The following is a 25,226-nucleotide window of genomic DNA, read 5'->3' on the forward strand; positions in this document are numbered from 1 at the left end:
AAAAAGAACAAAGTGATTTTAGTATAAAAATGCAGGAAAAAAACAAAACTTTTTTTAAATTGTTAGTATTGTAGTGTGAATAAATTTGCCATCACCTTTTGTGTGGTGGCTGGGCAGGTCATTATCTTAATTTTTTTTTTTTTTTTGCATATATCTTTAAATACTGTAATTAGTGCAGTAACAGGTTTTTTTGTTCATCTCTTCTAGAACATTCATAATGCCGTCATGTTTATTATTATTATTTTTTTTTTTCTGTTAATGTTTTTGACAGTTTTAAAGGAGCAGTCTTTGGGCTCTGATCATTTTCTTGTTCTGTTTTCAATGAAATCAATAAAAAAAAAAAAGAAAAAAAAAAAAAGTGCTTTAAAAGGAGTTTGGCTTTTTATGTCTGCTGGTGGCGATGGCAGCGTGCGGGGCGGGGGCTGGTGCCAGGGGGGAGTTTCTCATCCTTGGCCTTGAAGAGAAAATTAAGAAAGAACAAAGAAAAAAAAAAAAACCAACCCAAACCTTTGCAAACTTTTAAGCAAGGAAAAAAGAAACCTGATTCCATTTTCCTCTTGTTCAGGGGGGGTTTGGTTTTTAAATTTTGCCTAATTTTTCAATCTTTAATTCACCCTGTGTGGGCTCTGGCTGCGGGGCGGGGGGGGCAGCGCCGGTGCCCACGGCTGGGCAGAGCTCGGCGCAGCTTCCAGGGGCCCGTGATCCCCCCCCAGCACCCACATGGGGGCAATTAAATAAATTAAAAAGGCCAAAGAAAGGGGTGAGGGGGAGAAGCTCCTACTTACCCGCAGCCCCCAGAGCTGTTTCCTACCCCAGGAGGTGGGGAGGGTCTGGGGGGTTGTGGCAGGGGCTGGGTTTGGGGCTGCTGTGGGGGGTGAGTCGCAGGGTAGTGGGGCCGGGGGGGGCCCCAGGGTGCCAGGGGGTCCCCGGGGTGCCAGGTCCCGGCTGGGTGACGAAGCACGGCCACCCTCAACCCCCCCGCATCGGGGAAAACACGCGCCGCCCTGAGTCACTGCCGATCGATCGCTCACAAAAATATTCATAAACAGGAGGAAAAGCCCATCCCGATGCCAGCCGGCGGGGTGGGAGGAGGAGGGAGGGCTTTGGCTACGGCTGCACACACTCACCCACCTCTTGCCCACCCAGCAGGAGCCTTCGTCGCCTGCAGAGCCCCCGTGGTGCCCTCATCATCCTCATCCGTGGGTCGCTTCGGGACAGAGCTGCTCCCGGCTTCCAACTCTGCAGCCCCGCGGCTGGAGAACCTCACGGCTCGTCCCCATCCGTGTCGCTATTCCCATCCCTGTCCCGCTGGCAGCTTCGGCAGCTCCCAGGTGGTTTTTCCCCATGCTGGGGATGTCCCTGCTGGCTTCAGCCTCACCCTGCACCATCCCAGCCCCAGCTGGGCTCTGGGCTTAGGATCACAGAATGGTTTGGGTTGGAAGGGACCTTAAAGCCCACCCAGTGCCACCCCCTGCCCTGGGCAGGGACACCTCCCACCAGCCCAGGTTGCTCCAAGCCCCGTCCAACCTGGCCTTGAACCCCTCCAGGGATGGGGCAGCCACAGCTTCTCTGGGCAACCTGGGCCAGGGGCTCACCGCCCTCACGGCCAAGAATTTCTTCCTCAGATCTCATCTAAATCTCCCCTCCTCCAGTTGGAAGCCACCACCCCTCGTCCTGTCACTACATGCCCTTGTAAAAAGTCCCTCTCCTGTAGGGAGACCCCCTTTCCTGTAGGCCCCCTTCAGAAACTGGAAAGATACTGGCACACTTGCTGCCGTCCTCCTCCCTCTGGGCACTTTCATTGCTGGTGGAGAAGGTGAGATCTCCCAAACCACCCACGTCTGGCAGCTTGAGGTCAATAAAACACCGTGTCTGTAGGTTGGTTGCGTTGGATGAGAAACGATGGGGTTTTGCCGCTGGAATTGCGAGGGGCGCAGTCAGGAACAGCCAGAGCTGTTGGGGAAAGCGAGCGGGGCCCTTGAAGCGACCCACGTGCCCTCTCACGTCGAGACCATTTAACTACGGGCTAATGCTAATTATAATAATACTTTCCAATATTGTATAATTAAGCATTATAATGAAAATAATATGCTTTAATTGAAGGTGAGAAGTGGAAAACCCCCAGAGAAATCTAATCTCTGAACATAACTTTCCTGGAACCGGTCCTTTTCCTGGGGCTGAGGGTGGGAAACACCCGTGGTTCCGGCGGTGTCGGGGGTCACGGGATGCTGGTCCTGGGTGCGGAGGGGATTTGCTCCCGGGGGAGATGGGCAGAGGTTGAACATCACCGGCTCGCGCAGAGTCACAGGTAACCCCCAGCTTTTGCTTTTCTGTGCAAATAAATGAAAATTAAATCTACATATTTAATGCCTCACCACATTTCCACAGGTGAGGATGAGCCGCAGCAGGGCTGTCTGTTTGAACAGGAATTTTTCACTCTGAGGGTGGTGTGAGAGATGCAAAGAAACCGTCAATCCTTCATTTGCCTTTTCCTGGGGATTTCGGCACTCGGTCTGCGATGCTTTGGGACATCCCCATGGTTGCGCAGCCATGCCGGGGAGCGGGACCAGGGGCTGGATGCTGGATTTGGGTGCGGAGCTCAGGTGGGGCATCTTCTACACCCCACAGCATCCCACCCTCATCCACATGGCTGGGAGGAGGGTAATGGGGCAAAAAAGCTGATTTTACAGAGCTGGAGGGGATGCCACTCTCTTTCCATGCATGGGATATCCCTGCTCCCCTCCTTCTTCCCACTGGATCCCCCCCAGTGAATGTTGGGGATGCCCCAGGCCAAGGTGGGGGTGCACTGTGGGTCTGGACCGAGCTGTGTCCTGTGCCCAGCGCTGACTCTGCGGGAGAGGGTGCGACGGCCCTTTTTGGGGTGCTGCACCGCGCTCACAGCTCGGGGCGCGGGGGGGGGTTGTGCTAATGCACTGCAGCAGCGGGGCCGGGTGATTCGGGGTCCCTTGTCGGGGGGCCGGGCTGTGACACTGAGCCGGGCTCCATCCTTCAACCCCTCCCGAGAGGCATCAGCCCCCTATAGCTATAAGGAAGCATCGCACAGGGGCCGATCGCCTGCTCTGGGGCCAGGGGGGTGACACGTGGATGGATCAAAACCAGCCGCACGGGATGTCACAGCATTTCCCCGAGTCAACCTGCCGTCACCGAGAGGTCGTGGAGCTGCTGAGCTCGTCTCTCCAGGGGGTGCCGGGCAGGGGGGTGTGTGTTAGAAAGGCACCCGAAGGCGGTGGCCATCACCCTGCAGCTGAACTTACCCAGCAAAGCCATAGAATGACCCTGAAATGCCGGAGCTGACCCGGCTTCTGCTCTCTATAGACTCCATCTCTCCCTCCGTCCCGCAGCGCTGACCTCCCTCACCGAGGAAATGCCAGCGAGGGCGACGGTTATCCCACAGCCTGGGAGCGGCAGGTAAGAGTTATAAAAGGTCTATAAACGTACGATTTCACCCCACGTCTCATTTCTGAGCCTTTGCCAGGGCAGGAAGAAATATGAGTTTATCTCACTGATAGCACAGAATGCTCCTTCGTCTGCCGAAAGAGCTCCCTTATCACCCTTTTAATTTCCTTTCCAGTGTTACGGGGCAGGATGAAAAGCCACGGGCGCTGGCGCTGCCGGCAGGGAAGGGCCTTGATATCCCGGCTGTCGGCTACGGGAGCCTCGCGTCAGGCTGAGGGTCAGGTTTAAAGCCTGCAGATGGGATGGGGGCGATGAAGCAGGCGAGGAGAGAGGTGTTGATGCCGGCGGAAGGTCGGGATCAGCCCCCCCCCAACCCTTCCCCAGGCAACAGCACTAATGGAGCAAATGCCCAGAAAAAGAAAATATTACTTAACGCCGCCTGCGAGCGGAGGTGCCATGCTGCCGTTTTAATTGGGAGGGGGAGGTTGACCAAGCTCAGCCTCACACCTGAGTTTTCCTGCTCGACTCAGCTTTTTAATTTCTGTTTAACAGCCGCAAGAGTCGTTACAGAGGCCTCGGCACCTCCCGGCTGCACTGAGCCTCTGCCGGGGCTGCCGTGTTGCTGGCGGTGCCGGGTGGGAGGCTCAGGGGGCCGAGGTCTTACTGGAGGGACCTGCATGCCCGGGGAGGTGTCAGCGCCCTTCGGTCCAGCTGGGGCCAGGAGAAGCTGCAGCCACCGAACGGCACGGCTCCGGCGGCAGCTCCAGCGTGGGATGCGGCTCATCCCGGCCAGCCCCGGCTGCCCAGGGCTCCGTACCCAGCCTGGCGAGAGCTGCTTCCCCTGGAGCTCGGGCAGAGCCCAACCCTCGCGTCACCTCTGCTCTCACGGCAGCGCCAAAGGGACCTCAACAGCCCTTGCAGCAAGGAAATGCCCCCGTGCCTGGAAATTTTGTATCTCATAGAATCGCCTAGGTTGGAAGGGACCTTTCAGATCATCGAGTCCAACCATCAACCCAACACTGCCAAAACCACCACTGAACCACGTCCCTCAGCACCACATCTGCCCAGCTTTTAAATACCTCCAGGATTCCCTGGGCAGCCTGTTCCAAAGCTTGCTAACCCTTTCAGTGAAGAAATTTTTCCTAATGTCCATCCCAAACCTCCCCTGGTGCAACTTGAAGGTCGTCTCCTCTTGTCCCATCGCCTGTTCCTTGGGAGCAGAGACTGACCCCCCCTGGCTACCCCCTCCTTTCAGGGGGTTGTAGAGAGCGAGAAGGTCTCCCCTCAGCCTCCTCTTCTCCAGGCTGAACACCCCCAGCTCCCTCAGCCGCTCCTCACCAGACTTGTGCTCTAAATTTTGTATTTATAATGAATAAATGCCCCCCTGCCAGCCCCTCTGGGGTGGGTGGGGAAGTGGAAGGAAGGAAACTCAGGCAACGAGAGAGTCCCGACCACGTTACACCCTGATCAGCATGTGCAGAGGTGGCCAGAACAGCTGGGGTTTGTCAAGCAGCTCCTCACCTTCCTTTCTCGTGGAGGCCTGAAGGGTTTACAGGTACCTAAGGTGAAGGTCCTGGTCCTTGTCCCCTCCTTAGACCTGCTGGGACCAGGGGGTTTATGCCCAGGGCTGCCAATGCTCTCATTAAAGCCATCACAGCCTCGTGTTTGGCTGGATTAAATTCGTCATTACAGCAAACCTCCCCAGCTGACCTGGTAGGAGCAAGGCATCGGCACAGTAAGCCAAGACGTTGTTTAAATACTTGGAGCTCTGCTATCTAACAAGAATGACAAGAGATTACATTAGGAAAAGGGCCGGCTATTTTAAGAGGGATCCATTTGCCAACTTCCCTGGCTGCAGAGGTCTTTAACGGTGCTGCAGGAATAGAAAGCATTGGACACACATGGATCCTACGCGCCCAGCGAACCGCTGAGGGGGGGTTTGCAAAAGGCATAAAAAGCCCAGGCAGAGCATTTTGTGCTGAGTTAATTTTATGGGGGTGGCTGGGGAGCAGGACAGGGACAGGCACCTGGGGGGACACCAGAGGAACCACAGCTGCATTTTGCATTTGGGATGCTCTTCCCTTCCCCAGGGAAAGGGGGAGAAGGGTAAGTGTTACCAGCTGACCCTCTTTAAAAGCAAAGTAATTCCCATCCCACCCTGCCGGGGATGCTTTAAAACATCAGTGCTGGGGAGCTGTGTGCTGGTGCCTGGGCTCTGCTGGGGTTGGTGGGGTGCTCTGTAGCTGAATAAGCAGGACTAGAGGTAAGATGAGGATTTGTGGTGTTGAGAAGGTAGAAAATCTCAAGATGTTTGGGCCAGAAGTTCTCTCTGCTTGGGTGTAGCTTACTGTATTGTGCTCATCCCTTGAGAGCCCAGGAAGGTGGGTGTCTGGAGGCCACCGTGTCGAGGGTGTGAAGCACCTGGTTATTGGTAGCTTCCCCATCCTCTGTAGGAGCCTCCATCTGTGTTTTCAGAGTGAGTTTGGTTTAAATAGTGGTATATTTGTCTGTGACTTGTAATGAGCTTAAAAAAAAATAATCAGCAATCCTTGTTTGAAAAGCAGAGCAACACGCAAGAAATCATTGAGGGTTTCTTTTCCTTCTTTCAGAAAGTGTAGCAGCAATGAAAGAGCGGTGATGGGCAAATAATAAAAGCCTTCTGTGTGGCTCACTCATACCAGGTAAAGTATAAAGCCCCACTGATGCAGGGCTCAGGGTGGGCAGAAAATATTCCACCTGAGCAGCAGCAATTAGTGCACTTGGCTTTGTCTTTGTTGTGCTCTGTAAATATAATTCCGAACAGCAGATAAGCTTCACCCAGACATAATATGACAAATATCCTTTTCTTCTGCCTCTGCTGGGAGGAGAACTTCTCTCTAGTTGTGCAGCTGTTGGTGGAAAATAGCTGGAATATGTTTCTTGGGAATTTGCGAACAGCAAATGTGGTCTGCAACATTAGCAAAAATAACTGTATGAATGAGTAAAAAAGGATTGGGGAGAACATCCTCAACTATATCATGAACATTCCTTTGATGCAGACTTGAGTTGGAAGAAGTTGAGGAACTCTTGTGGCAAGAAAGCGTTTTGTTTTGTTGAGGATGGCGCGTGTTTTCCCTCCTGCTCCAGCAGGGAGCTGCTTTTCTGCCTGTGGCGCAAATCTCCCAGAGCAGCCGCAGCTCCTCTGGGTCAAGTTCGGTACCTGAGGGGAAGCTGCAGCTGCGGAGCTTGGGGTGGAGAAAGAGCAGGAGCTGATGACTCGGGGGATGGATACGTGATGCTCAGCATCCGCACCCAGCGCGGGGACTGGAGTCGGGAAGTGCCGAGCTGCTGGCTGTTAAATGGGAGGCAAAAATGGGTTCAGGTGGGTCTGTGTCGATGCGCTTTGTGCCTAAGCTATCCCTGCATTTCATTTGGGTGTAAGTCCCCTTCTTGAACTCAAACGTGGCTAAATTGCTCAGCTGTGAGACCCCAATGTGCCCTGCTCCGCCCCAGGATTGGTTGTGTTTGGTGGTGGATGAGCAATCGATCCCCTGCCTTGCCTCTTGCTCACCCTGTATCAAGCCTTTGCGTGTCTTGGGGAGGTGGCGCCTTTGCGTGTCTTGGGGAGGTGGCGCCTTTGCGTGTCTTGGGGAGGTGGCGCCTTTGCGTGTCTTGGGGAGGTGGCGCGTTTTAACTAGATCCTCCTACCCATCCCTCTATACATTCCTCTGTCATTCCTCTGCCTTCTCAGCAGCTGGAAGATATCTCTTTGCCTCAGTTTCCCCATCAGTAAAATGAGAACAGAACCTCCCAGTGGATTGGGTGGTCCTTTGTGCTCCGGACTTGCTTCCAGGTATTTGAAAACCTCACCCCAAGTCATTAACAGCTAATGAGGGTGCTGCTGTGCTGGGTCCTGTGTGTGCCTGTGGGAGGAAACCCTCCTGCTCTCATATGAAGACTGATAGAAAGCCAGGGATTTGGATCCGAACTCGTGAAGGCATTGGGGGAGACAAAAAGAGAGTCTGGTATAATATTGTTTTTTAAGAGGACAAAGCTTCTTCTGGAAAACATACTCAATTGTTTCGGCAGATATATATTTTTAGGGGTTTTTTTTGGTGGTGAAAGTACTATTGCAAACTTCATTAGCGCACTGCGAAGAAGGGAAAAGAAAACCGAATGACCTGGAAACTTTCCATCCTTGTCTCTCTGTGCAGCGTATCTGCTGGTAAAGGTGGTGGCAAACCCCCAGGCCGGGTGTGCTCTGGATTCAGTGCTCTGGCTGCCGAATGGATGTGGCTCTGGGATAATTAGCAGCCTCCCATGCTGCTGTGCTGGGCACCTCCCAGGACACGGAAACCTCCCAGTATGGCTCTCCAGCTCTCCCATAACAGGAGACCCAGGGTCTGCAACTACAGACAAATACAGCCACCTCCTCTTTGGAGCATAACACTTTAAATGGTTTCTCTGCGCAGGGGTTCAGCTGTATGCAGACTCCTGCATCTCACTTCCTACGAGGGTTGTGTTTCTGTGTGTCTGGAAGGTGACGGTCCCTGTGCTGGGAGCTGCTTGCTGGCGTGGCAGCTCTGTTTCCTAGAAAAGCACTTGCCGGACCCTCTGCTGTTGCCTGAAGGCTGATCGCTGCCTCTGCGTTTGCCCTGACTGTGTGTGGAAACCTCCCCTGTGGGTGAAACACATTGGTTTTGGACGGTGCCTGGACCTCGAGGCCTACTGGCCTGCGCAGAATCAGTTTTCCTCCAATTATTTGCAATGTCTCCATAATCTTTCATAAGCTACATGCAGGAAAAAAGGACAAGGGCTGCATGGCCCTGTTCAGTGAGGGTTTCCCTGCGCTTCCAGCATGGGATGGGAGATGCAGCTCCTGGTGCTGAGCCATCCTTGGACCCGTGCTGCACTGCCTGGCTGATCCCGGAGTCATCACTGCCCCATGGACTCTGCGGTGCCCGGCTCCCGCTGATAGCGGGCAGAGGATGGGGACAGAAAAGGGGTCCCTGGGAGCTGCTGCCTCCCCAAGCTGCGGGGGCGGCCGTCAGCCAGACCTGAAATGTTACATTTCTCTAGAACAACAGTTTTGCTGCATATTGGATTCTGTTAAAGGAATTCAATTTAGAAAACATTATGCCAGGGAGAGGAGGAGAAGGGCAAAACATTATGGCTAAATAATTTCAATTAACTATTCCAGACCTTTCTTGCTAATGCAGTTGAAATAAGTGCTGCCTGGTCTACAGATCTGCAGAACCAAGAGCTTCTCGCAGCATCAGCGAATGTAGCTTCGGCGATGTCTATGATGACTCCTTCCAGCTGAGGGTGGACCTAAGGACATGCTGTTTTGATGTTATTGAGCCTTAATTTTTGAAGCAAAACAGAGAAAGAAAAATCTGGACAGTGAAATAGAGCCCAGATCCCTCTTATGCAGCCAGGCCTTGCTGCCACTTAACTTGGCACGTAGTACAATTTTCAAGCTAATTCTTAAATCAGTGTAAACACCCAAGTTTGTCCTAGAGCTAGGCGAATTATCTAACTCAATTCTGCTTTGGAAAAACAAGCCAGATCCAAATGCGAAGCTTTACCAGAAGCCTTTGGCCATCAACCATGCTTTTGAAAGCCAGCAGGTATTCATGCTAGAGAAAGTTAAATTCACTGTTCAGGTGATTGACTGTTCTTCATTGACCTTTTAAGTAATTGCCCTTGGTATTAAGACACCAAGCAGTGTCAGGCTGCTTTCCTTACCCAGCTGCACTCCAGGCCAATTCCCAGATTTGGATGACAGAAATATTTACTCACAGTTGTGAGTGCTAGAAATTCCTGGGACTTCAGTTCAAAATCAAAGGGAGCTCAAAGGTATGGAGGTTGGGGAGTGCAGTAAAGCCCTGACAAACCTGTCTGGGCTTTATCCTCACCTTATCTCTGCCAGCTCTAAATTCTGCAGGGAACGTCATCCCTGAGCTTCCCAGCCAACTCTCATTCCTTTAGTCCCCTTCTTTGACATCCTAAAAAAATGACAATGAAGAGTTGAAAACTGCTTTTTTTCCCCCCCCTCAAATGTTTACATGCCTCCCTGATTCACTTGTCTAAATATGTCGCCCCTCTAGTTGCTTTCCTTTCTGGTGTGAAGTCTTAATTTGGTTGTGAATTCTGTGGGGCAAAGACCATGTGGCTGTATAAGTTCGTGACCTGGGTGGTTACTGATCAAGTGACCTCAGAGGGTGCAGTATAAAATCTCAGACCTTTCAGTACTTTTCTTCTCTAGCATTGTGGAAAGCGCTGGCTTTCTGCTTGCTCTCCTCCATCTGTTGTCTTCCTACTCTTCTCCATATTTTCATTCTCTAACCTGGTATTTGTCTCGCGCCTCTCATGGGTGGGGCTTTCTCCTGTATCTGCTTGGGGGGGGAACAAAAAAAGCTTTGATTTTCCTCTTAGCAGGAAAAGCAGCTCCGGCACAGGGTGCCCTGACCTTGTGCTGCTCAGACCCTGCTGGGGCTCAGTGTTTAAGGACAAACTGTTGTTACTGTTTTACCAAAAAAAAAAAAAAAATTCAACATGTGGCACTAGATCTAGGGACTTTTTGCTTTTCTGGCCCCTCTACCTCCTGTCACCTACCCCACGCTAGATGTGTGAGGCTACCTGGAAGATGGGTTTCTTTATGGGCTGTGCGGAGGTTTTTCTTCTTCTCTTTCAAAAGAAGCAGAACTCTTGATGATGGTTCGTGCATCTTCACTCTGCTGCAGAGACGCAGGCCTGGAAGCTGTCACGGAGGCCCTTTCATGAGCATTTTAAAGCAAAAAATGAAACTGGTGCCTGAAGAGTAGATAGGACTAATGAAGCTGTTTTATCTTTTCCATTTGTATGTACACAGGGTAGGGGTAAGGGGAATCCTACGGTGTAGCAAACACATGTAGGGCAAAGCAGTTAATAGGATGAAAATGAAATCAATATCCAGGACTTAATTAAGAAGCCGGTTTTTTTCACATCCTGGGAGAAAGGCCCCCACATCAGAAATGCCAAACACTTGCTGGATTGCAGTCTCGCGCAGGCTGTGTCCTGCAGGTCACTGACAACCCAGCAGCATTATTAAATGTTATTTTCAACTGTGTCTTCAGTAGATAACAAGAGAGGAACACAATGAGGGAAGAAACAAGGATGCTGTCGAACGCATCTGCATCTAAGTGTGGCCAGCAGGGTGAGGGAGGTGATTCTCCCCCTTTACTTCACTCTCATGAGGCCCCACCAGGAGCACTGTGTCCAGCTCTGGAGTCCTCAGCATAAGAATGGACCTGTTGGAGCGGGTCCAGAGGAGGCCATAAAGATGCTGGGAGGGCTGGAGCCCCTCTGCTGTGGGGACAGGCTGAGAGAGCTGGGGGGGTTCAGCCTGGAGAAGAGAAGGCTCCGGGGAGACCTTCCAGCCCCTTCCAGTCCCTAAAGGGGCTCCAGGAAAGCTGGGGAGGGACTCTGGATCAGGGAGGGGAGCCATGGGACGAGGGGGAACAGCTTCAAACTCAAAGAGGGGAGATTTAGATGAGATCTGAGGAAGAAATTCTTGGCTGTGAGGGTGGTGAGCCCCTGGCCCAGGTTGCCCAGAGAAGCTGTGGCTGCCCCATCCCTGGAGGGGTTCAAGGCCAGGTTGGACGGGGCTTGGAGCAACCTGGGCTGGTGGGAGGTGTCCCTGCCCGGGGCAGGGGGTGGCACTGGATGGGTGTTAAGGTCCCTTCCAACCCAAACCATTCTATGATTTTAATGGTCCTCCAGCTTTGGGAGCTGCTGCCCAGAGTTACACAGGTGTTTGGGGTTGGTCTGTGCAGCCCCCAAACCCTTCTGTGTGTGTTTCTGCAGGCTTCGTGCAGGAAGAAGATCCACTTCTGAGCGAGGAGAGGGTTTATAGGGCTCCAAGGTGAGACAAGGAGGGAACGCCAAGAGTGCATAACACTTCTCTTGGAAAGTATTGAGCTCTTTAGCTTTTATGCCACTTGCAAAGCAAAATGAGCCTGATGTGTTTACTTCTCAGTGAAGTGAAAAATGCATCCGTTCCCAAGAACTAATCCTTTATTAAACTGCCTGAAATAGGAACAGTAAAGACCTCAGTAAACAAATATTTGAAACAGTGAACCGGGTTGATCAGTTCTTGCGTGTTATCAAATGTTTTAGGACTAAAGCAAGTGACTGATTTCTGATTAAAATATTGAATTTTTGTCCTGGTTGTGTCTAAAACAAATGACGTGCTTGGAAAGGTCAGAAAATGGATGGTTGAAGACCATGCCTGGCAGCGCAAGCACAGTGCTGGACCTCATGTTTGCAGGCTGACTTGGCAGAGGAGGCTGATGGAGCTGGGGCTGAACTGAAGAGAAGAGCAGAGCTGTACGGAACTACCTTGCAGGCCCGTTCCTCCATCCTGGCAGCAAGACGAGACCTCAAAGTGGGCAAAATAGTCGTCCTCCTTTCAGATTTTCTCTTCCCAGATAGTGTAAATCAGTCGCAGCTGTCGCTGGCGGAGTGATTAACTTCACTTGCAAGAGAGAAGTAGGGAAATATTTATTAATCTAAACCAGTGATTTAACAAAGTCAGTAGTGAACGTGACAGTGTTTCATGAGATTTGATGGAAAGGTACACTTGGTTATTTACTGCATAGAGGCCAGGGTCAGACAAGCTCTCGGGGAGACCCTCCCGTTGAGTCCCGAGGCTCAGAAAGGACCCCCTGGCTTTCTAAACTCCTTCTCAGAGAGGAGTCTGGGTGCGGCTGGATCCAATCCTAGTCCCAGACTTGGGTAACGGTTTATGTCTAAAGGATTATATATGCACGATCGATCCTTTATATCACTTAGCTAAGATTTCAAAGTTTAGTGTGCTATTAGTCACTGAGAATCTGTTGCGGCAAGGAATCTCTCAGCCTCGAGGAGAAGAACCTTAAGTGAGCGTCCCCACTCAAGGGGAGATCCTGTCGTGCAGCCCCCTGCCGTGCAGGAGAGCTCAAAGGGCTCTTGGGCTGTCCACTATTTATGGAGTAAGAGAATTGACCTATAGACATATTCACGTGGGAACAAAACATCTAGGTCCCCACTCCAGACAGGGTTTTGTCCGTGGGGCCAGCCATCCCCCCAAAGTCCAGGTGCAACTCATAACAACTCCTGCTGATGGCTGTGGCTTGAGCAGGAGCCGGGGGGGTGGGGAGGGGGAGGAAAGGGGAGAGCACACTGCCACAACAGTGAGGCTTGATGATTTAGATGTGATTCGTTTTGCTTGTAACTTTTCCCTCATTCGTGCCCTCTACTGCTGTTAGAACCTGAGCACAAAGCCAGTCTTTTATTAACACGCCGCCTGGCTCTCCTTGCTTTTGAGAGCTTTTCCTACAAGGTGTACTGGTTTTCCGCGTGTTTTTTAGATAGAACTATCAACCTGTGTGGATATGGCTATGGCTACCTGCTCAAGTGATGTGGTCTACTCTTCCTCCCCAGAAATGGCTGGTGGGCCTGTCCCTGCTCTGTTCAGGATGGTGGTTCGATGGTGCTCATCTGGGTGGTTGTCCCCTCCACCCCGCTGCCCATGATAACTGTTTAGAGCAGATAGTGGTCCTGACAGCTTTGTGAGCACAAGGATGTACCATTACTTTGTTCCCACTTAGCTCAGGCTACAAAAACAGCTGGTGATGCTTTTGGGGGTGCCTTGGAGCCACTGCCACAACCTTGCTGCCCATATAGGAGGTACCATCAACCTTGCTCAGCTCAAATACCCGATGAGCCAAGTCCTGCTCCCACAGCAGCTCCTGTTGCTCTTAACTTTGTCCTCATTGCTCAAAAATAAAAAGATCTCTGTCTACTCAACACCAAGCCCTTCTGGTCATTGGCTGACTTGTGGTCCTGGTGAATGTCGGTCTTTAGACCTTGGGGGGGGTTGCTCTGTAGTAGCTTCAGGTGAATAATGCCATGGAGAGGCAGAGTGGAAATGGTTCTGGGAGCTGGGCTGACCACCCTGCTTGCCGGCATTAGTGCACGTTTCTATTCCACCCCAGTGCTGATCCCTCTAATTTTCACGTTCCAGGAGACAATGTCAAGCGGATACTGAATGCCCCATTCACTGGCAGAGAAACGTGTCCCTCCCCTGAATGCTTGTGAGCCGTAATTACTATATTTAACTTGTAGAGATGCCAGTATTTAAAAAGCTGGCTGTACAATTGTACTTTGCCAAGTAGTAACTTGAATAGCGAACGCCATCGTTTGACAGGAACATGGGGACTCGCCGCTTCCTTGGGAGGGTGGGGGGAGAGACCATCACACTGCTGTGCTCATGGAGGAGAACTGACCCAAGGAGAGGAGCACTCCTGGCTGCAACTGGTCTAAAGGTCCCAGACGACTGGTTAGTTAACTGGGGAAGTGTCTGATCTGATGATCATACGGGCTTCTTAGATGTTAAAGAGATCACCTAACAGCTGCTCGTGAAAGGCAGACTGCTCCAGCTGGATGGCCTTGCCTCTAGCCAGCCTGCCTTCCTCAGCTGGGCCCTGAGTCCCAGTTGTCCCTGAGTTTTGTGGGTTTCTTTCTCTGTGAAAGGTCCCAGCCTGCAGCAGACTGAGGCAGGGTAACTTCCAAGGAGAGCAAGACTGGGGTTTGGATGGTTTTTTTTCTTTGCTTCAGATCGATTCTCTGTTCTTTTAAGAACATAAGCAATTTCTGTGATCCCAGAAAACCAAACAGTGGCACAGGAATGTTTTCTTGCTAGCAATAATGCAACCCTGGGCTTGAATCAAATTTTTTAAAATACATGTGAATCCCCTCTGGATTCCCACAGGTTTTCTTAATGACATTACTTTTTGTCTTGCAAAAAACTTTCACTGCAGTCAGGGGGAAAAAAAGAGACTTGGATCTCTGCTTTAGTCTAAGTGGTGAGCTCCTGGGGAAGGAAGCACCCAGCAGCCCCGTTTGAGGGGCTGTTGTCACCTTGGGTTGCTGTGTTGGGTGTTTGGTGATGGGGCATCACCTTCTGGACTGCCCCAGCCTGGAAATAGCAGACATGTCTCCTGTGGAGGTTGGATGGGGCCCATCGCTGCATCTTTGATGTCACCGTCCCCTTTGGGAACTACGGTAACACCAGCAGACGTGTCCCACCACGCTTTCAGCTCCTCTGGGAGAGGAAAACCACTTTGCAGTAATCCTGACTTCATCAGGAATCGGGTGCTTATTGGCGAGGTGCTTATGAGAATCCCACAGGGCTATAAACACTTTCTGAAATTTTGCTTTAAAATAATTTTTTAAAATGGAAATGCTTTAGAGCTGTTTACAGTGTGCTTGTTTTCCAGAAGCTGGCAGTAGGTTTAGTGCTTGTGCAGAGTTGCCAGGTACCTCCAGGGCCCCTCTTCTGAGCACTGGACACCACTTGCTGCCAAAACTCAGACAAGAAGATGGGCCTCCTGGTCCTAAATCTGCTTTGCTTTGCTTTATTTGTTATTTTTAACCCCCGTTCTTGCCAGTTCTTGTGATGTGAAAATGTTAGCTGCAGTTTCTTCCTCTAATGTCCCACTTTCTGGCATTGCTGGGGCTCTTCTGCATCACAACCCACCGAAAACCTTGCTCAGATTTGCTACATTTTGGTGGTTTCCCTCATTTATGGTTCAGCCCGTGCAGTTCAGGCACACGCAGCTGTATACAGCAAGGGTTTGAAATACGAACTCTTCAGCCATCTGACTTCACTTGCGATAAATGCTTGGTAGTGGCATGTGCTCTGTTTGCTGATTAAAAATTATTTTCTCAGTAATAGAAGCTCTCAGTAGCTCCTCTAATGTGAGGAGGAATAATTAAGACGTCTTGGTAATGCAAATAAATAATGCCTTTGGAGAGTCCTGAGTGCATCATAAATCATCAGAGTTGTGTTCCTGAGATGCCACCTCCTTGTGTCCTGATGCTGGGTGATTACAGCAGGGTTTTAGCGTGTGGTGTACACCGATCACCCGCTGGTCCCTAATGCCACCTGTAATGTCACTGCCTGAAGAGTCTAGCGGTGCTATGGTGTCCCCGATGTCTGGCTGTGACCTGTTATTGTTTTATGTAACCCCTTTATGACAGGAATGAAGCATCTCGGGATTTTTGGCTGTCTCCTGCAAATAGCCCCACCATGGAGAAAAATGCTGCCATCCCTTCATCTGTACCGAGGTGGAAGCATGCACGACCTGGCCTGACAGAACCCAGTGCTATGCTATAAATGTGTACGTACATATTTATATTTATGTATGCTTATATATATATATATATCCATGTATATAGAAATATTTGTGGTGGTGGTGTTAGAGCTTTGGGAGCACATACTGAGCTTCTGGGCACCTACCAGGTATAAGGGAAGAGGCAAGTGCCTAAGAAAGAGATTCCCAAAGGGCAACCGGGAGAAATATCATGGGGAAAGGTGTGACTTTTCCACTAACTACCCAAAGGGACACAGCTGTTGGATGCTGAACTGTTTCTATTGTGCTTATTTCTCAAGTCGAAGCTTGCACGCCCTCTGCTTGAGGTTGGTCTTCTCAGAAGACTTTCTGGTTCGGAGGAGGTGGTGGCACCTCTGTTATGCAGTGTCCCAGTGATGGGAGCATCAGGAGCTTCAACTGGGGTGCAGCCCATTAGAAGGGAAGTGCCTGACCCATGATAAATGTGAGCATGTGGGTTATTCGCTTGGCATTGCAACGGCTTTGGTAGTTTCAGGCATGACCAGAGGTGGGTGTTTAGAGATGAAGGAAAGTTTTCTGGTGGAAATTTGGAGCTTTAAAGACTTAAGGTGCCCCCAAGTCCAGGGAGCAGCTGGGCAGGGGGTTTGCAGGTTTTGGTGGAGATGGTCACCTCTGCAACAGCAAAGGGCCGAGTAAGTGGCTTTACACATATGCATTTCTGAAAGCTGCTCCAAAAAGAGCTAGACTCTTTCCTTAAAAAATTTTAGAAATGACTAATTGTGCACATGACGTCCCAGTTACCTACAACAGGTTCCAGTGCTAGAAACCAGCACATGGACAAAAGTACTTCCTTCATCCCTGCGAGAGTGAGAAATAAGTTCCGGTCCGAACGAAATAGGCTCAGGCAGAATCCTCTGTGAAGCACATTTTCATTCACGTTCTTGCAAGAGCGAGTGACCTAGCAAGTAGGCACACTTCCAGTTCTTGAAACACACCTTTTTATTCCCTAATCCCAGCCAAATTTTTCCCTCCCCTGTTTCCCATTGGTTGGGTACTCCAGGGTTCACAGTCTGTCCGAGGCGCCTAAAATTCTTCCCACGTGTCCTGCCTCTGTTTACTTCTCTTTATGCTACACCTAAAGGGATTATCTGACTAGTTTATTTCTTTCCTTTTTGGTAAAAGATTGCTCAGTGTCATTAGCCCTGGTTAAATGTTTGACTGCCCTTCTAGACACTAGTCCAGTAGGAATCAGTTTGTCCTTTTGTCTGTGTGATAAGAGATGTTCTACAAGCCTTTGCTGGAGCCTCTTTCTCTTGGTCGTTCCCTTATCATGTCACCTCTGATGGAAACGGCTTTTCTCCTCTGCAAAAGCAACACCTGCCTTTCTCACACAAGTGACTGACTGGACCCACCATGGGGCAAAGTCACTGCTCTCCTCTTTTGAGAGGAAACCTCTCTCGTGCAGAGCAGGGTGACTTTGCTTTGGGAGGCTCGGCTGTAAGCTTTTCTGAATGAACGCTAGCAGCTTCCCTTGGCTGAGACAGACTGGCTTGTTTAGTCTGGCCCGCTTGTGGAGTCTGGCATATGAGTATGGAAAGGAGCTGCAGGAGTGGCTCTGTGCTATGGGGTCATCCGTCTGTCATGCAGACCAACTTCTCACATTGCCCGACCCCAGGGAAGCGGGAGAAAGGTTTCCCAGGTCGTGGTGGGGTAGCTGGACCCCTCTGCAGGGATGAGAGCCCTGGCGGGGGTCCAGCTTCCCTGAGACCGGCATCACGGGAGGAAGAGCTTGTGGTGGGCAGTGGGTGCTCTGCTCCTGCCTGCTCCCAGAGCTTGTGGGAATCAGCAAGGAGTGGCTGAGTATCTGTATAAATATCTGAAGCAGCCACTTGTGCCCGTGCTGAGGATGGAGAAGCTGTACAGCATGGCACTGGTGGCTGCTTAAAATCCAGTGCCAGCCCTGAGGCCGTGTCTTGTGCTCCCGATGGAGCCATAAGCAGAGCTCTCTGCAGAGATGCTCCAGATGCCTCGATGAGCCGATGTCCCTGGGCTGGGCAGATGGTTGTAAACTTCCCCCAGCAAATTTCCGTGCAAATCATTAGTCTTTCAAAGTGTTGTATAAACCACTAACCTGCTTAATTTGTCAGGCCACCCTCCTGAGTGCCAGGAGTTGATGAGCATGGGGAGAGCCAAAGGCAGAGGTGACGATACCGGACTGCAGAGGTGCAGGAAGCCCGTGGGTGTGGGTCGGTGGTACCCACAGCTTCGTCTGGGATGTGATGCCGGGTGAGAGGAGTTCCAGTTCTGTCCGTGCTGGAACAGAGGGCGCTGGAGCCCGAGAAAAATCCTGAGGCTGCAGCGAGCGGCTCCCGCATCCCTCGGCTCCCGCTGCCACCCACGCAAGGGCCGAGCGACCCGGCGGGAAGGGGAACCCAGGCGGTGCTGGCTTGGTCACTGCTGCCCCACGGCTGCGGGGCGGCTTTGGCAGGATCAATCTGCTAGTTGAGGTTTGTGGTGGTGATGGGCAATGTTCCCCCTCGCAAAGGCTGGCTGTCACGGGTGATACCTGTCTCGGCAGCGCGGAGCCGGGCAGGGAAAGAAGCTGAGGCTGGAGGTGAATGGTTTTCCTCCCAGGCAGCTTCCCACCTTCTTCCCAGCAGCTCTGGGCAGCCTGAGGAGGCCAGACCCTGGCTGGGGTTTCTGTCCCTTGGCCACCAGCTCAGGTGCAGCGTGTGCTCCAGTCCCTCCGTGGGGGCTCTTGCCCCATAGGGTTTACAGCATCCTCAATTGGCTCCGAGCAGCCGGTACTTCTTGTCAAAGGGAGAAGCACCTTAAAATGCTGGTGATCACCCGCTTTTGTATTCCGGATTGACAGCAGTTTGCACCCTCTTAAACCCCTCTGTGCTGGCTCTATTACCTGAAGAAAATCTTCAGATTGCTTATTTACCTCTTTAGTGCAGTCATCTTGGTCCAATGACTGGTTTTCCCCTGTTTTGTGGCCCTGGGGGTTGATTTTTCAGGCTGTACCACACTTCTGTTTGGCTGCACACTGTCATGTTCTCCTTCCCCCCCACTCCTTCATGGGGGCTCTGACCTCTTCATACTCCCCCATCTGCAGCAAGTGGAAGCGTAGCCCCTGTGTGTGCCTTGGGCTGCTGCTGCTCCTGGCAAGGACATGGGATCACAGAATGGTTCGGATTGGAAGGGACCTTAAAGATCATCTAGTTCCAACCCCCCTGCCCTGGGCAGGGACACCTCCCACTAGAGCAGGCTGCTCAAAGCCTCGTCCAGCCTGGCCTTGAAACGGGTCTTTCCAGGTGTCCCCCGCTGCCGTGGTCCACGGTCACCGTGCCTGGGACTGCAGTCATGGGAGATGGGGCTCGGAGGCTGTGCTGCCTGTAGGCCTGTGGCAAGGAGGAAGCTGTAGCCCTCTTAGCTCAGCGCTTCTCAAGCCAACGCTGTAGCAGCCCTCTCCTTCCCGTTTAGCAGGTCCCCATGGGTTTTGCTTGGTCCCGTCTGTAGGTGTGACAGGTCTCCTGGGCAATGAGCTAATGTCTGGAGTGGTTTTTGCTGGCTCAACCTAAATGTTCTCCCACCGGTGAGGGAAAGCAACCCCCCCACTTCATTTCGTGTTTGTGCAATGGGGATAAGTGATATGCTTAAAGGATTAACTCCTCCTTTTCCTCAGCCTCTCTTCACTTTACCATGTAGGCCAACAGAGAGAGTGTGATAGAGATTGCTGTATCATGTGTGTGACCACAAGAGATTAATTAAACAGTAAGCCCTAATTACTGAGGCTAAGGCTGACCGACTTACTGTGCCTTGTAAAAAAGCTGAATACTTAATTTACACTAGAATGTGGACATAACTTTCACCATTAGCTGAATAAACAATGAGCACCCAAGCTAAACGGATTGGTTGCCTAATAGGTGTACCATTATAAATGGAGCTATCTCCTGGCGCAGGCTTTGGCTCCCCTCTGCCTCGGCTCAGGCTGGCAAACAGATACAAAAGAGCATTTTTTTTGTAAGGGGAACTGCTTTACAATTCACCAACCTGCCTTAAGCCTGGGGGATTCCCTGCCTCTCAATATTATTCAGCTTTCAGGCTGCTTATCAAAGTCGTCGTGATTTGCATTTCACTGCAGGTTGGAAAAAAAAAAGGGGGAAGATATTGAAAGGCATAAAAGAAAACAAAACCCCAACTCCCAGGGCAAGGCAGTGGAAGTAGGGCATCTAGCTCCTATTTCTGCCTTTCAATATCTTCCTTAATGACAATAATAGATTCTGAGAAGTTAAAGTTAATCTGTAGCTCCAGAGCTTTTTATTGTGTTTCTCCCCTTCTGTGTGCATTAACCTTTCAGATCTTAGAAGGCTGTGGAGTGTGCGTTGCTTTTTTTTAATTCCTATTATTCTTGCTTGCTGCGTGGTTCTTGATCTGGTCCTAGAGAGAGTAACGGCACATCCACCCATTAACTGTAGCTCATTGAGCACCTCATCAGACCTTCAGCCTTTCTCTTAAATTTATGTATTAGGTGGGTTGGAGGTCCCGAGTGGGTTCGAAGCTTTGCTGAGGTGAGCACTCTGCCGGAGGAAAGAGCATCCCAGGACTATGGAGTTAATAACTGAAACAGGGAAAAGCTAAGCAAAGGATGTCTTGATGCCTCTTTCGGGATGGGGGAAATAGAGTGATTTAAAGGCCTTCGTTGTGCCCACGTACCAAAGATTAAGAGTGCTCATGGAAAAGCCTTGGTGGCCCCCACGGCTCCTGGCCCTTGGGTCAGCACTTTGCCAGCAGACAATAAGGCTTGCTGCGTGTTGGCCAAAATACCTCCTGCATCTGCAGGCCTTTGGGAAGGGGGAGAAGTTATCGCTGCACTGGCTTTGCCTCTGCCTGCGTATGTCATGTGTGGCTGAATATATAGCTGCAATCTAAGTCAGTCAAAATGAGTTAAATGCCCATTTTTTTAGACGGCTTTTGTCCACTTTTTTTGTATGCTTTGCCTCTTATTTTGTGTGCTGTTTGAGCTGAAGACCCTCTACAGGAAACTAAACCTTGTTTTCTCTCATCTGACCACACGTCACTAAAACCTATTACTTTTCCTATGTTAAAAGGACTAAAACCATCTTGAAACTGGGAAGACTTGGGACATGCTGGTGAAAGGGCTCAAACGTACTTTTAGGAATATTTCCCTGCAATAGTGTTCTGCAAGAGGAAGTGATGTGTGAGTGCCACTAACCTGGTTCTAGCTTTGTCAGGATTTCCTAAGTCTGTATCAAAGGTTGAAGGGGAGCGCTCACTTATTGCAGCTGCAGCACTTTAGATGCTGTCTTTACTCCATACCGCTTCTCTGCTCCATAGTGATGCCTTCTGGGAGACAAGCTTGCTCAGACAGCTGTTTCCAGCTGTTCCAGAGGAAAGGCTCTTTTTTTTGTAGTGCATGAAAATACTGTTTACCTGACCTCCCTCAGACCTACTGCATAAGCAAGTACCTAATTAATGATGTTGCATGCACAAGTGCCAAATTTTTGCAAATATTGGGTGCAGAAACACCCACTGAAGCTGCAGGTATCCAGAAATCAAACCATCATCTTCCCTTAGTTTTAGAATATGAACTGTCACAGCAACAGCCAGCCTACAACTGAGGAAGAAGAGGGCTTTGCAGTGTGTTATACTCACCGTGTAATGTTCTTTTTCAGTCCCCAAGTTCTTCAAAACCTTAGAGGACCTTGGAAATCTGGGCCCTTCTACACCTTGTCATTGGGCATCTCAACCCAGGACTTGGCTACTGTAAACAAGGACCCATTTCCCCGTATGTTCGTTTCTCTGTATTTTCTCTCTTTATGCCTCAGTAGCTTCTCTTGCCCATCACTGAGAAGATGACGAGCCCTTGCTCCTCAATCAATCTGCATTCAATAATAAAGCTGAAAATAATCCAGGCAAAGTGTGATTCCTTTTGCGGTGTGATTTGACATGCACCTGATGCGCTGGGAGCTTTGCATAATACGCAGCAGACGTCTGCGGGGGACAAGTACAGACACTGCTGGCTTTACGTGGAAGGGAACCTGGGAGCGGGCTGTCTTCAACTTGCGTTAACCTTTGGGCAAGTGACTGATGAAATTTCCGAACTTTTCTGATTTTCCTTTGCTAACTCATCTAGCTCCTGATCTGGACCAGAAGAGTCCTGGTGCTCTGTCAGTTCTTATGGTGCTTCTCACTCCTGGATTTTAAGAGTGATGCTCACTCAGGGCTAAGCCTATACGTCACTTCAGTTTGTCTAAAGTCAGATTTGAAAAGATGTTTTGACATCTAGATGTTGAGAAGCATCTAGGTAGAATTTTAGAAGAGCCTAAGCAGAGGATAGACCTGAATCTTAATGAGGGAATCTTAATGAGGATTAGATGTCTAATTGTTTTTGCACCACAGACAGAGATGTACTGGAAGACAGGGTAAGATTCACCAAATTCCCCTTTCTGATGATGAAGTCCTCAGTGGAATAGAGGTCCGCAGCACTGGAAGAGAAGGCGTGAGCTTGTTGCCTTTCCTCCCTGGCTGGTCAGTTTTGGAGAGCGGTGGTGTAGGAATGATCTTGGAAATACCAAGGAGAGTAAAAGCGTGAAGCCTGATGTAAAAATAGCTAGCACTTTTTATCCATCATCTCATTGCCGTTCCCCCGCCATGAGCACTGGGGGCGTGCAGGCGGGTGGCTTTTCCACAGGGCAAACACTGCTATGGTGTTGCTGGGGCTCGGATACGGTACAGTAACGCTGTAAGTGGGACACTGGGTGCCAGGCAGAAGGTTTCTTGTCTGTCTTCAACAGACGGACAGCTTTGCTTCATTGCGTCCTGTGATTTTGTAGTTATCTACAGCTGTGCATTTTCTAGTGTGTTGTAATTTAGACTTTGGTCCTGCTTGTTGAAGTACCTTCTGAGCTGACTGCCTGGTTATTTAGCTATGTGGGACATGAAGCAAAGATGCCAGCAGCCTTAATTCAGCTAACTTCTTCCACCATCAAGGAATGGCTGCTGGGTTTCATGTCACGGTCCATCTACAAGGGAATGATGTTCAACAGAATGAGTGCAACCGCTCCTGGGCTTCGCTCAAGGTGGAGAGGTGATGTGGAGAAGATGCTGAGCTGGGACTCGTGGTGCCCGATTTCCCTTCCTGACCTGCTCTGTGGCTGTGAGCGCCGTGCCTCAGTTTCCCTTTCCTCCAGTTTGACTGTTTAGACTAAGCTCTTGTAAATGGTAAGCTTGATCTGCTCTCCCGGGCTGGGGCAGCTGTGTGGTGCTGTGAGTTTGGGATGGCGCTAGCTTGGAGGTTTGTGCACCCCTTCGTGCGGAGCCGGAATTGCTGTGTCAAGCAGATACAACCCAGGGGCTTTGCCGTCAATAGTCCCAGCCCAACCGATGAACTCTTGGGGGCAGGGTCTCTCTTACTCTGCATTTGCCCGGCAGCTAATGGTAATTGGCCCCAGCAGCTCTGGGTACTGTTCGTATTGCAGACGATACCACAACCATGACACGGAGCTGGATCTTTATGGGGCCTCTCTTTCCCTTTGTTCACTCTGCAATCCTTTTTTTCATGATAAAAGGATAACACAGCACCTCTCTCACTGCCCTCCCCTTGCTGTCTTTTGCATAACGCCATTCTGCGTCGTCTGGCAGACCGGAGCCTCCGTCTTTAACAATTTTCTCTACCTGCATCGCAGCAGGGTTTTCCTCTCGCACAGCTGGTGCAAAATGCACACCTGCAGATGAGGAGGAGCAGAAATCACTGGCCAGGAACACCTCAGGGAGCTGCTGTTCTTGGCCTGGAGCCGTGGACCTTCCTGTGGGCTGGAAGGTGATGTGCAGTCTGTGGTGTTTATTTTTTTAAAGGATATATGCGCTCTGTTTGGCAATAGTCTGGGTTCAGAGCTTCAAAACGTCCGGGATTGAAATGGCTGTCTGTTCCTCAACCTTGCACATTTTGAGGGGCAAATAACAGCTCGCTGAGCCCCGAGGTCACCTGGACGCAAGGTGTGCCAGGAAACCTTGGCCTTCCCTCTGAGCCGCTCAAGGTGTAGGCCAGGACCCCGGGGAGTCACAGCGTGGTGGGTGTCCCTGCCTCTCTTACAGGAAGAAATCTTTTACTTTCCTGCTGCTGTTTCTGCAAATGTCTCCCTCCTGACCTGCTTGGTGGGGAATGACAGCCCAAGGGGATGTTGGGGTCGTGGCCTTAATTTTTAACCACTGTCCCTTATATAGGACATGTGTGCTCATGTCTCTGGAGCAGAGCAAGCTGGAAGTCCATTTCCATGTGGTGCAACAAGAAACCCTCCCAGAGGTGGCTCCAAACTGTCCCGAGAGTCCCCGTGAGCTGTTTTGCCAGGGTGAATAAATTAGTGCTCCTAGTGCTTGTCATGATCCGAGTGTCCTGGCCATCTGACATGCAAAGACCTGCACAATTGTACCATCTTTGTACCCATTTTACCCACGGCAGGGGGGGTGGAACTAGGTGATCTTTAAGGTCCCTTCCAACTCGAACCATTCTATGATTCTATCATTTTCTCCGCCCGGTCTCAGCGGGGCAGGCTTCGCCTTTCCAGATGGAAGTGCTGCTCCATTAAGCCTGGTCACCCGCCTCGGGCTCGGTGCTTGGGCTGGAAGGTGAAAGTCCGGGGAAATGCTGGGTGTCCTGGCAGAGCTGCAGGAGGAGGAGGAGGAAGGCTCCTTGCTGAAGGCAGGGACAGGCAGTGCTGGAGAGCAGCGTGATTCGCTCACCTCTTGTCTTTGGGGCTTACGAGGAGGAGTTAACTCATGACCGAATCCATTTTTAGAATTTGCCATGAAATGCTCTTTGCCCTCCTGTAGTGGTAGATTATAGATGTCTGACCTGTTTCAGTGCTCTGAATTTTTTTTTTTTACTTTCTCTTAACTCCCCTGCTCTTTTCATAATCTTAAAAAGCCCAACTAAATCCTGATGCTTCCCCTCTCAAAGCTGAATAATCCTTGCAATTGCAATCTCTTTCTCGTGTTAAGGCTTTTGATGCTTAAGATCTGTGCGATCTTCCTTATGATTGGGGAAAAAAAACCACCCACAAACAAAAAAAGAAAAACCCTGAGCATGCAGATTGGGAAAAGGGCAAGCTGTGGTTTAATAGAACATCCCCACGACATGCTCACGTCCCTTTCTCGCTGTCACAAACACCCCCACCACCCCGAGCCTGCAGTGCCGCGGTGGGGAGTCTGTTCCTGGGAGACAGGGCGGTTTGGTGGCTCTGGGAGGGGAGAAGGGGATGTGGGGGGGGTCAGAGTTTTACCTGATTCTCAATAGCATCTGATGCAAGAGACAGCACTTTCCTGTTTTTCTTTTTCTTTTTTTTTCTTGACTTTTCAGAGCTGTTCCCCCCCATCTTGTTGTAAGCAGGGGAGGATGCAGACATGAAGATTTGTGGAAATCAATGCATTTCGCTTTTCCAGATGCTGATTTCCAGCAGAAGAGGTGGGGGGCTACTGAAAATGGCATTTCCCCTTCTAGTGGCTACTGGTCAAAAGAACCAGATTTTTCCACTGAAAAACATAAAACCCCAGAATGTATTAGATTTAGTGACCAGCAGCAGAGAAGTGAAAGAAAATTTAGACGACTAAATAAATCAGCTGGGGGGAATGTGCTTTTCAGATGAAAAG

At 50.5% G+C, this 25,226-nt stretch overlaps 1 long non-coding RNA gene across 1 annotated transcript; it reads left to right on the forward strand.

Annotated features, from left to right (window-relative positions):
- The first annotated feature begins 5,600 nt into the window (after positions 1-5,600).
- On the forward strand, positions 5,601-21,390 carry LOC141751602 (uncharacterized). The gene is made up of 4 exons (XR_012590031.1): positions 5,601-5,680; positions 6,027-6,098; positions 15,463-15,602; positions 21,254-21,390. It is a non-coding gene; the product is annotated as an uncharacterized LOC141751602 (long non-coding RNA).
- The last annotated feature ends 3,836 nt before the right edge of the window (positions 21,391-25,226 follow it).

Source organism: Larus michahellis, chromosome 15, assembly GCF_964199755.1.
Source record: "Larus michahellis chromosome 15, bLarMic1.1, whole genome shotgun sequence".
In the NCBI taxonomy this organism is placed as follows: domain Eukaryota; kingdom Metazoa; phylum Chordata; class Aves; order Charadriiformes; family Laridae; genus Larus; species Larus michahellis.